General features: G+C 34.6%; 1 long non-coding RNA gene across 3 annotated transcripts in view; it reads left to right on the top strand.

The window, feature by feature from the left end:
* LOC141378415 (uncharacterized) overlaps window positions 1-12,981 on the top strand; it is a 46,860-nt gene that overhangs the window by 3,641 nt on the left and 30,238 nt on the right. The window contains exons 2-4 of one of the 3 annotated variants that reach the window (XR_015513804.1): window positions 563-675; window positions 3,052-3,104; window positions 3,202-3,285. This is a non-coding gene — a long non-coding RNA (uncharacterized LOC141378415). Of the gene's footprint in view, window positions 1-562; window positions 676-3,051; window positions 3,133-3,201; window positions 3,286-12,981 lie in introns of all 3 variants that reach the window. The other 2 variants (XR_015513805.1, XR_015513803.1) reach the window with 2 other exon arrangements.

Below are 12,981 nucleotides of genomic sequence, written 5' to 3'. Positions count from 1 at the left end.
TAATGGGCTAATAATATTGACTATCAATGGTCATATAAAATAAAAACTGCTTTTACTCAGTTCAAAATAAAACAAATAAGACTTTCTCCAAAAAAATAAATAAATAAAAATTATTGGAAATACTGTAAAACATTCCTTGCTCTGTTAAAGATCATTTGGGGAAAAAATCACTAATAATTTAGAGCTACAACTGTACCATATATTGACAAATTTCTTACTCAATTCAATTTTTCTTATTGCATGTATTATTGTTGGACAATACTGTTGATTTTATATACAGTAATAAAAGCAAGTATATTTTAAGGGAATAGAATAATTACCTAAAAATGAAATGTAATCCTAAAAATTATTTAAACTTTTTAAATTTAAAATTAAAATTAAAAATTTTTAAACAGAAAAGTAATAATTTAAAAAAAAAAAACATTACTTTGTTACTAAACCCAGCACTGTTTGGCAACGTTGACTGAAGTTATCTTTGATTAGTCTCTTTGTTTTTTTAATGTGTGTGTGTGACTAATTCATTTAGGCTTCAGTGCTGAAATTATTTTCTGAATTTCTACAGTGGCATTTGTGCGATGTGGATGCAGTGTGAGACCTTTCAGCGCCTGACGAGAGGAAGGGTTACCCTCATGAAAATGTCATGCTAGACTGATCATTAATCCTCCACTATCTAAAGTGAGTCTGATCCTTGACTAAATTGAGAGCTCGGAGAGGTAGAGATGTGTCAGCGCCTCAGAGTTCATAATCCTACACGCTTCCCTTTACTACCGTTCCTACTGTCTAATCACTGTTTCAGCTACCTACAGTAAACCTGACACACATACATAGCTTTCTTTTTACTAACACACATACATAGACTTGTTCCTGTATATTATATTATATTATATTATATTATATTATATTATATTATATTATATTATATTATATTATATTGTATTATATTATATTTTATTATATTATATTATATAAATCATAGTTAATGTAGAATTTGAATGCATCCTGTTTAATTAAATGAATAATGTTTTATACATGATTCTCAAAAGATCCACTAAAATATAATTCCGGTTAACGATAAGTTTAAAATGCCATATAGTATGCCATTTTTGATGTTATATTAAAGGGTCAATTGAGTGGTCACATTGAGGCCCCAAAATCCTAATTAATTGCCGTTTTATTATTCTCACCATTCTGTTATCTTTCTAAAACACATTACAAAAATATACAAAATAAGGGACAACAAAACATATAACAGTGAGCAAATATACTGAAGAGTGTTTCAGAAAGGAGGTTGAGTCAAAACTCAGAGTATGTAACCCTGAAATGAGAGAAACTCTGGGTTTTCCATTTCAAAATGTCAGGTTGGTCAAACTAGAGAAAGCAGGGTAAGTCAAGCCTGTTTCTGAAAGAGTGGTAACTTACTCTGTGAACCTAACCTGGTCAGGAGCAGGTTTTATTCTCTTAACCGAGTTTCTGTTGGTCTGCTCCCCCTTTCTAAAGATAAATCAGTATTTCTCGCCTCAGCCTTAGTCATTTCTTGCCTACATTTCAGTCGCACAAAGAACAAAGTTACGAGAATGACTTGTCCTTTTTTGGGGGGAAATTACAGTTAGATTTAATACCATAGTTTTAAGTTTTACCTTTGATATTACTGCGAAAAATAAACAATGTGCCTAAATTCACTGACCTTCGACAGGGACATGTACTGTAACAAGATTAATCAGATTTTTCCTCATTCTATAAGTCATTTTCAGTACTGCTTAAATTCTAAATGTCATATCATCCTCTACCATTTAATCAGTAAAAAAGGCAGACACACAAGTGCACTTTTACATCTTTTAAAAACTCAATTTTATCCTAAACTGATGAAGGTTTCCAAAAGTGGGAACCTTAATTTAAACATTCCAACTGAACATTGAGTTAAGGTCATGGTTAAAGGTTAAACTGAGTTTTTAAGGTCTCGGTAAGTCAACTCAGAGTTTAAGTTTAAACTCCAAGTTGGTTGAACCTCCTTACTGAAACAGGCCCCAGAACTAGTATCCAGTAGCAAGATGGAAGTTGGAGGTGGGGACTCAATCAGAAAGAACAGGGTCAACCTGAAGAGTTTGGACATGTTTGCAAAGGGGTTTCCACAGTTTATTGAAAATAAATAGTGCTAGGTCGGTGAAGAGAGTACCTAATTTTCTCTAGTTTCATAAAATAAATAACATTTGTTATCCAACAATCATGAGAAGGAGGGTAAGGGCTCTTCCAGTTCAGAATCCTAGAAGGCTAAGAAGGCTACAAAGTCTGCAAAATAAGAGGGTAAAGTGTAGCCAGTTGGGAAAACCCCAATTTAACCAGCAACTGGAAAAGGTGGAATATCAACAGTAGCAAACAATGGAGACGAAGGTTTGCCTCCAAAAAGAAAGCAGGAAAGGGCAAGACCAAAATGTATAAATGAAATAGCTGAATCAGAATGATACCTGTCACACTCAGAGTCAACTTCTCACCATTTGCCACTGTCTTTCAAAACCATTAGTTTTTACACATTCGTCATCTAAAAGACTCTAATATTTTATACTCAAACTAAATTGTATTATGATCATTTATTATATTTTATATTTCAATGAGTTAGATGTTTTTATTTATATCTTTATTACTGAATAGCCATGGATATTTTCAATATAAGCACACAATAAAATTAAGTATAATTAAGTATTTGCTAACACTTTATTTTGATGGTTAATTTGAGTATAAGTAGACTGTCTGCTTAATATCTGTTGATACTGCTCCTTCAACAGACAACCTTAGCCTCAACCTAACAGTCAACTAATGAGAATTCGTTTGCATGTAGATGCAATGTAACTTAAATTCAACAAACGGACCATCAAAATAAAGTGTGGCCAAGAATTTTTTACAAGCAAACATCTGCAAAGCCAAATATATTGTATTAGGCAGGAAACTGCATGAGTCAATTAGAGTACAGTATTCATAAAATTCAGAGTTGAAGGATGTTAGAATTATTCATGTGGGTTGAAATGTTAAAGGCTTATTTTTTTCCCTTTCTGACAGGTTAATCTGGGTGATTCTATGTGCATTTTTAACTCTGCATCATTCTGTTCTTGGTAAATCTGCAGCTCTTAGAGTTCACAGGTTTGTTTTAGTAGCCTATAAAGTCAAAGTATTTTATTCAGAAAAAAAATATTTTTTTTTTCTTTATAGAAAGACGCTTGCTGACTTCAGCCAATGTGGAGAAGACATCATAAAATGCGCAGCGTTTTAAAAGCAAAGCCAGCATGCTAAAAGGTACTACTTCATATATTGACATCTGCACATGAATTCAATCGCTCTGTGCATCAGTGAAAACTGGATTAGGTTTTCCTAAATCGCAGATAAATCCGCCACTCATGGCAATATGTTTCAGCTCCAGCCTGTTGCTTACTATCTGCTTACTTACTGTACACTGACAGTCTGTTTTAATCTAAACCCAAGAGCCTAGCAAACAAGTGGATTTTCAATAAAGCCCTTTAAAATCTGTAGAGAAAAATCCCATGATCCTCTGTGTTAGCTACACAAATATGCGCAGCAATGAAAGGATTCGCTCTAAAACAGATTAATTGCAGTGGTAAATGCAACATTTCTCTCATGCGATGTGCTACCAGGGCAGCCTATTTTATTAATATACAGCTCTATCAGACAAGCTTTTCACAATCTCCGAGACAAGCATGTAATGATATACAGTTTATTGAGATCTCCATTTCTAGAAAACCAAAATAGTGATTCTTGCGCACATCAACGGACTATTCAAGGTGCATTGAGGCCACCTTTGTCTCCTGTTTACCTCCTTGTGGTTTACAAAGCACTCCAATTAAAATTGCAGAGATTAGGACAATTGTGATTAATATTCTTTGGTGGGGCCTCGAGTGCGAGACACAACAAAAGCAAGGGCTGCTTGGAATTGCCTTGAGCAGAACACCTAATGGCGGCCAATTAAAATAAGAGGATTCAATTTGGCCAAAGCAACAGGAACCTACAGATAATGCATGTATCTGAAATTGCAGTAGATACCACACTCTTGATTTGGCTTCTATCATGTTTGTTATGGTATTTTCGCTAATGACCTGCAGCCGCTTGCAACAAACCTTTAATAAAACCCTATAGGGTTGAAAAAACGAACAAAAGATTTGATTAGCTTAAAAAAAAGGTTCGGTTTCAAATAAGGAGTGAATTGTAAAAACTAAGAAAACATTTGAATTTGATCACATAAACCATTCAGAAATAAACTACCACTCCCTTTTACTTTTTAGTTTTTTCTAATATATAAATGAGGTATTAAAAACACTTACATGACTAAAATAATACACTTTTTTACTGTCAAATGTAACAAATGTCCTTACTAACACATTTAGTTGGCTTTACTTGTTGTATTTTATGCTGCAGCCACACTAGAGTTTGAGCATGCAAAATTCTGTCTTACACCACTGCGAAAAGGGGCAAGATAAAACAAGATGTTTCGACATTTAAAAAAGTGAGTGATTGGTCCATATTTTAAATATAAGACATGTACGCAACATCCTTAATTTATTATCTTAGGTAAGGTGAGATCTCATGCTTAAAGGGTAATTGTGCTTATGCAATGGCAAAGTTATATAAAGCTTGAAGAATCAGAATCGGTACTCAGTATCAGCTGCAAAAATCCTGATCGGAGCATACCTAATTATTTCTTTAAAACTTGGTTTACTACTTTTAAATTTACATTTGTGAATGTAACATTTTGTTAGCAATATAAGTAAATTAAATAAAAACTATTTTGATTAGGATCATTACAGCCAAAACTTAATTTTCCCATACCAATGAAAGAGGTTTTGAACACTGAAAATTGTTATAAATAAATTTTTGCACCTCACCCCATTCGTTGACATAAGATGCCAAAGTAAGTGTAAAGCCGCCTCCTCATATTTATTACAAAAAATACAACTTGCATCAATCCGACTTTTAAATTTTTGAAAATATTGTTTTGCTGGATATAATCCAGCGTGTTCCTAAAGTGATGTTTGTGTGGCATATTTAAAATTTCTGTACAGAGAGGTCATCGATTGATCTTTGCAATGCAGTGAACTGCGAAACTTGTAGCTCGAGTTTACGTTTCTGGTCTGCATGCGTGTAAATGGAAGTCTATGGGCCGAAAAGTGCAGTGTGACCGTGACCAAAAACTTACAAATTATTAGTCAATTTAACATAAGTTAGACTTAACAAGTTTTTTTCCCAAGGGCCATTAATTTCCATCCTTTCAGAAGTAAGGTTAACTAACTAGATTTTACAATTAGAATGATTTCTGATGGATCACGCTACTGAGGAATGATGTAAATTTAGCATTTTCTTCACAAGGAATACACTTTAAAACATTAAACGTGTTTTTAGTTGTAATAATGTTTCACAATCACTGTTTTGTGCTCAAATAAGTAAATGAGCTTATAGGCATAATTTAAAAACAAATAAAAAACACAGTTTAATGACCGCAACTATTTAACAGTACTGCAATATGCAATGAAAAAAGGGGCTCATGTTTAATACATGATACCTACTGCATCACCTAATGAATTGAATTTAAACCTCAGTGTAGCATTTGGTCAATAAAATATGACAAATATGAAATCCAACCCCAAAAAAATTGACCTGAATAAAGTAGTTATCATTCATTCATTCATTTTCCTTCAGCTTAATGCCTTCTTTATAAGAGGTCGCCACAGTGGAATGAACCGTCAACTATTCAGGCATATGTGTAACACAGCCGCCCTTCAAGCCGCAACCCAGTATTCAGAAACACACACACTCTCATTCACATACACTCATACAGTACGACAAATTTTGTTCATTTTAATTCATCTGTACCTAATATCTTTGGACTGTGATGGGCACCCAGGAGAACCCAGAGGAAACGTACAAAAACACAGGCACAACACACAGAAATGCCAATTGGCCCAGCCAGGACTCAAACCAGTGACCTTCTTGCTGTGAGGTGACAGTGCTAACCACTAAGCAATCGTGTTGCATAAAATAGTTATAACAAATAATAAGTATTTTTTATTGTATAAATTACATTGCGCCTTAGGAGTGTCCCTTAAAACCATGTACACAAGTATGTGTGTGTGTGTGTGTGTGTGTGTGTGTGTGTGCGTGTGCGTGTGCGTGTGCGTGTGTGTGTGTGTGTGTGTGTGTGTGTGTGTGTGTGCGTGTCTGTATTTGTGAGACTGAAGATGTGCATGAGGGAGAGTGAGACAGCACATCACAGCATGGGCTCGATGTGGGAGCAATCCAGTTACTTAAACTGATCAAGATTTAATTAACACAACGCTCGGCAATTACTCTGTAATTAAAGTCATTTGTCCTCTTGTGGAGCTGAGAGTGCCACTGCTGCCATAGAGCTGAAATTAAAGAGGGGGATGATGAGGGGCTCAGTGCTGCTCATGTTTTTGTGTATAGCTGCCCTAGACCTATAAATACACTGACTGTGTTTTCATTGGAGAAGACTGGGGGAACGAACTGTAGATGATGTATATGTACAATGTGTAGAGAAGCAATTGGCCCTGCTTTGAATTTGTTGCAAATTAAAATGAGAACATTGGTTAATTATTAACTGTAAAAAAAATATGACATGACAAAGTCATGACAACAAGTGATATTCCTTCAACTCAATTTAATGAGTTAATCAGGTTTCAGCCTGCTTTTATAGCTCCTGTATACACTATATAAATATAAATGATCAATAAGTCCTGACAGCATATGATTTAAAGTCATTGTAACTTATTAAAGTAAGTTAATCTTACTTAATTTTATAAGTTACACCAGCTGTTTTAAGTCAGTTAAACATAATATAAGTTTAATGAACTCATAGGTTTAATTTGATTCAGCTTAAAAATTTAAGGCAAACAGGATGTTTTTTACAGTGTACAAAGTTTAACATAATTAAAGTTGAGATGACTAGAAAAGTTCATTTGACTTAACTAAAATATATACAGTGTTATAACAAATTGCCTGGAGTCTGCTGCAAATATAACAAATTAAATACAGTTTGTTTGTTTGTTCGCATCAGTGTTCTTCCATTTTTTTCAAGCATATTATGATTTAGAGATATGTGTTTCAGAGAATGGGGTTTATTCATTGAATATTTCATTCATTCATTCATTTTCTTGCCACAGCGGAATGAACCGCCAACTTATCCAGCAAGTTTTTACGCAGCGGATGCCCTTCCAGCCGCAACCCATCTCTGGGAAACATCCACACATACACACACACACTCATACACTACGGACAATTTAGCTTACCCAATTCACCTGTACCACATGTCTTTGGACTGTGGGGGAAACCGGAGTACCCGGAGGAAACCCACGCGAATGCAGGGAGAACATGCAAACTCCACACAGAAACGCCAACTGAGCCGAGGATCGAACCAGTGACCCAGCGACCTTTTTGCTGTGAGGCGAACGTGCTACCCACTGCGGCACTGCGTCGCCCCTTAAATATTTCATTGGGTCATTATTAAAAGTTTTTTTTTTTTTTTTAAAACACTGTCTTTATTTATTTTGGGAGCTTTTAACATGTACTAAAGAAATCAAAACCAAACATACAAAAAATATTAATATTATATACAAAATAAATAATAGTACAAAAATAAATAAAAATATATTTATTTATATATACAAATCAATAAGTAAAGGTGACGCAGTGGCGCACTAGGTAGTGCTGTCGCTTCACAGCAAGAAGGTCGCTGGTTCGAGCCCCAGTTTGCATTTCTGAGTGGAGTTTGCATATTCTTCCCGCGTTCACGTGAGTTTCCTCCTTGTGCTCCGGTTTCCGCCACAAGTCCAAAGAGAAGCGGTACAGGTAAATTTGATAAGCTAAATTTGTTCGTAGTCTGTGTGAGTTTGTGTGAATGAGAGCGTATGGGTGTTTCCCAGTGATAGGTTGCAGCTGGAAGGGCTTTCTAGATGAAAAAATGGACTAAGCCGAAGATAAAATCAATGAATGAATGAATAAATATATAAGTAAATGCATGTGTATATACAATATAAAAGTACATCATATAGCAACAACAGTATATCAATAGCAGGTGATGCAAGTTATACAGAAAAAAAAATTGTATCAGCTTCCTTCAGAAGTCCTACAAAGGAATTACAAATTTTGAAACACTTTTCAGGTTTTCTCTTGACTATATGAAAGTGAAGTTTTGTTACAGTATGTGCCTAAAAGTCTTTTCCAATTTCATTTTCAATTATATTTTAAATGTATTTATACAAAACATAGCTATTTTGTATTTTACCAAACTGTTAAACTTTTGACCACTTGATAATTGCCCATAATTGCTACTTGCAGCTCTATTAGTGTTTACACTTAAAAAATAAAACAACCGAAATCCATTGTCTGCTCACTTTAAAAAAATGCTGGGTTCTACACAATTCCTTAATGTTGTCCCAGCACAAATCGATTAAGTTAACTTGATTGTTTTACAAATTTAAGTTGATTGAACATAAAACAATTAGGTTGTCCCCCCAAAAAATGAATTGTGTTGATTCAGTTGCTTTTAAAGAGCTAGTTTAAACAAGCAGCAAAGTCTTTTTTTGAGTGATCCTACAATAAGCCTAAACAATGAAATTAAAGGCATGGTTCACCTATAAAAATGTATATTCTTATCAATTACTCACCCTCTTGTCATTCCAAACCCCTGAGACCTTCGTTCATCTGCAGAACACAAAGATATTTAGATGAAATTCAAGAACTCTCTTAACCTACAGAAAAGTACCAAAAACATTCTCAAAACCATTCATGTGGATTCAGTGGTTTAATCGTAATGTTACGAAACTTATGAATTTTTTTTTTTTTTTTTTGCATACAACAGTTTATTCTCCTCAGTCTCCTCAGTCTCAGTATAGGGTGCACATTCACAATCAATCTACACTGAAGACAGATATCCAGACACAACTTGATTTAAAACAATCTGGGTTCACACAAAGCACAGAACAGCGCTCTCTGGTAAATGTGCACTCTATTCTGACACTGAAGTAAAACTGTTGAATAAGTTATTGTTATTTTTGTTTTGTTGTTGTGCACACAAATGTATTTTTGTAGCTTCATAACATTACAACTGAATTAATGACTGATTTAGGGTGAACTACAGTATATTGCTTTAATGGAATGAAATGTGTTCAATTCACTCAAATAATGTTGAAAGTTCATTGTATATATATATATATATATAGACAGAGTTGAAGTCAGAATTATTAGTCCCCTTGAATTATTAGATCGCTTGTTTATTTTTTAACCAATTTTTGTTTAACGGAGAGATTTTTACAGCACATTTATAAACATATTTACAAACATATTTACAAAACATAAATTTATTAATTCATTTTTAATAATGAATTAATTTTATCTTTGCCATGATGACAGTAAATATTATTTTTACTAGATATTTTTCAAGACACTTCTATACAGCTTAAAGTGATATTTAAAGGCTTAACTAGGTTAATTATGTTAACTAGGCAGGTTAGGGTAATTAGGCAAGTTATTGTATTACAATAGTTTGTTCTGTAGACTATTAAGAAAAAATTGCTTAAAGGGGCTAATAATTTTGTCCCTAAAATAGTGTTTAAAAAAATTAAAACTGCTTTTATTCTAGACGAAATAAAACAAATCAGACTTTCTTCAGAAGAAAAAAAATATTATCAGACATGCTGTGAAAATGTCCTTGCTCTGTTAAACATAATTTGGGAAATATTTAAAAAAGAAGAAAAAAATTCAAAGGGGGCTAATAGTTTTCTGACTTCAACTGTATATATATATATATATATATATATATATATATATATATATATATATATATATATATATATATATATATATATATATAAAACGTGGCATTTCTGCATCTAAATTGCACATTAGTTTATCCATTATTTCAATCATATTGCAATCAACATTAACATGAGTAGGGTTAATTACAGTGGATCGGCCTTCACAGTGACTTTTGCACTACACTGATATGAATATAAACTGAACTGAATTTTACCAGTGACAGTTTTGCTAAACTGAAATTATTTAGTTTTAATGTAACTAGAACTACACCAGCAATCTACGTTATTCTAATGTCTGTCATGTTAAGCTGCTTTGTCACAATCTACACTTTGTAAAAAGCACTATAGAAATAAAGATGAATGATTTGAAAAGACCTGTGTACACCCCATTCGCCCATGCAGGGGCAAATTAAACCAATAAGTGAGGTAAGCAGTCGCTTAAGGCACCAGGAAATCAGGGTCCCTGAATAAAATATCTAGAATCATTTCAATCATTTAAAATGTAGAGATTGCATTAAGATAAAATGTAGAAAAGACGTTTGAGTAATATATAAATACAAAAATAAATACATTTATTTTGACATGGCATTTTCCAGTCCTAGAAAAGTTTTAGAAAAGTCATGGAAAACATATATCTGTATACTTGAATATATGTTGTCTTTACTTCTTTTCTGTCTTTGGCCAGTCACAAACATTATTAGTGTGGTGTAGGAATTTTCTAAATCAATTTTACATAAATATAAATTTAAACTGAATAGATTGTTGCATGTTTGTTTTTATCACGCATATGTAGACATTGCATGAAACATTAGGTCATGAAAATAGACTTGAAAGTCTTCGAAAAATCATGGAAAAGTAATGGCATTTTAGTAGTCAAAATGTGTATGAACCATGGGAGTAAATCCCGGGGGGGACAGGGGGGACATGTCCCCTCCCAACCTAAACTTGCCTGGCAGTGTCATGCATTGGATTAAATGACAGAGAAAAGGAAAATGGACATAAGATCATTTTTCAGTGCACCTAAACGCCAAGTACAAAGGCTTTAAGAATGAGTGCTTATGAAAATACTAATGTCGAATTATCAATCCCAGATAAATGTGAAAGAAATGTTTGAGGAACAAGCAGAGCAGGGTCAGTCAGATGTACAGTGTCAGGTAAGGGGCTTTTGCTTTTATTGAAGGGATAATGACCATTCTTTTGGGGTTTTTTTTATGTTTTCGAAGTTGTGGCTGTATAGCAGATAAACCTCAAAGGCTCACCTATATACAATATGATCGGTCAATTTAACAAGTGTAATATAAACAAGTTAGTTATTTTGAATATGGAAAACATTTTCCTGCATTCTGCTTCAGGAGTCAGTCTGTTGACTGTAAACAACACAACAAACAATGCAATAAATAGTTTTGAAGAAAAATTTGCTTTGTCATTGAACCTGAAAAAAACTTTGAAAATAACCATAATGATGTAGTTTTCATGCTATAATAATGATGATAGAACCATTTTTGAGGAGACATATCTTTGTAAGTACAATTCCACTGTATTATTTGTGTCCCCTTCAAAAAATTGCTCATAAGAATTTTTATATTTATTGCCCCCCTGTTAAATCATTTACACCCATGGTATGACATTATAAATATCATAAATATAAATATAGTTTCCTCAAATGTTTAGAGGGAATAAGTTCCCATTAATATTTTTAACAATCTGAATTTCACACGTGAAACACATTGTGTGGTTTTAGAAAACTACTTGTTCGTAAACACCACAGGTAACAGCACGGGATTTCTAACATACCCGTGTGACAACATCAAGCCGCGTTCTATCCTACAGTGAAGATTTTTGCAGATAATCTGGAACGGCTCATATGACAGATGAAGACAGTGTCATTGTGTGCAAACCTGTAATCTGACGTCACGTGCACTATAAAGGGGATTTTAATGAAACAGCAGTGCGCCGCGACTCCGGCGCCTTCGGGTGCTCGTAAACAATCTGCGATGACAACAGAAGACAACTCACGCCGCTCCTTCACACCGAGGCAAAGATTACGCGTTTAAAAGCAATTACAGAGACGTTTCAAAGCGTTTTCAGAGGTAAGAGTGTGTAAGAGGACACTGAATGTGGACCTCTCCCTACCGCACCAAAATCTTCAGACAGTAGCCACGAGCGCATCTCCACTTACAGGCCGTAGATAATTAATGGGACATTTTCAGCAGCAAACAGTGACTAATTGCGCTAGACAGAAATAGCGAGGAATTAATAACATGCATCCAACACTTGCCACGATCCCCTACCGCTTCAATTTGCCGGGAGATTAAAAACGACTGCCAAGTTTACTAAATTAGGAGCGCAGGGGAAACAAACGCACGTCTTCTTGTGTTCCCTCGCGCGCGCGTCTGTGTGTGTGTGTGTGTGTGTGTGTAGCTATCTCTTATTTACAGGCGATGATCTGCATATCATCTCTCGGGGTCTCATGCTGGGGGAAAGAAGTAAATATCAAGTGCACCAACCAAGCTGAATGCAGGTGTCCTATTGATAATTTGGCGTCCAGCCTCCAGCCACCTGTGGCATAGCTATATCGCATTGGCAGTGCACCGGGCCGGTGGACAGCGAAAACAGTGAGACTATCGTCCTAGACATGTTTTCCCCTGCAGAAGTAACAGAGTTTAGCAGTCAACACCTTCTTTTACCGTGCTCTTATTAAAAAGCCCTGAAGGAACGCTATTGACATCTGTCATCACTGGAAAGCTAATGGGATCAAGCTCGATTCCTAATGCACACGGTGACATTCTGAAGAGAAAAAGAAATGAAATGAAAACTCGGATTTCGGTTTATCCAGCAGGATCGTTTTTGATTATTAGAGGATTCTTGTTTTATCCCATTTAGGATTGGTTCCAAATTAGGATAAAAATTCCATTAGCATTCCCTCGGGATATTTTCCTGCTTTACTAAAGACCTCATGTGGTCAGGACTGATCACAGTGAATCCAAAGGACAGGATCAATGAGTTTCTAAAGAGAAGGGGGGGGGGAGTCTTTAAAAAAATATGCTGTGCACTCTTTTTACTTGTGTTAGTTTTGGTTTATAAATTGCTTTCAAGAAAAGTTCAATTTTATGGTTGTAAAAATGTCATGTGGTGTAGCCAACAAGTTAAC

The sequence above is a fragment of the Danio rerio genome, chromosome 17 (assembly GCF_052040795.2).
Source record: "Danio rerio strain M-AB ecotype USA chromosome 17, GRCz13ab, whole genome shotgun sequence".
Classification (NCBI taxonomy): Eukaryota; Metazoa; Chordata; class Actinopteri; order Cypriniformes; family Danionidae; genus Danio; species Danio rerio.
Note: the sequence above shows the minus strand (reverse complement) of the source record. Positions and strands in the feature narration are given on the sequence as shown.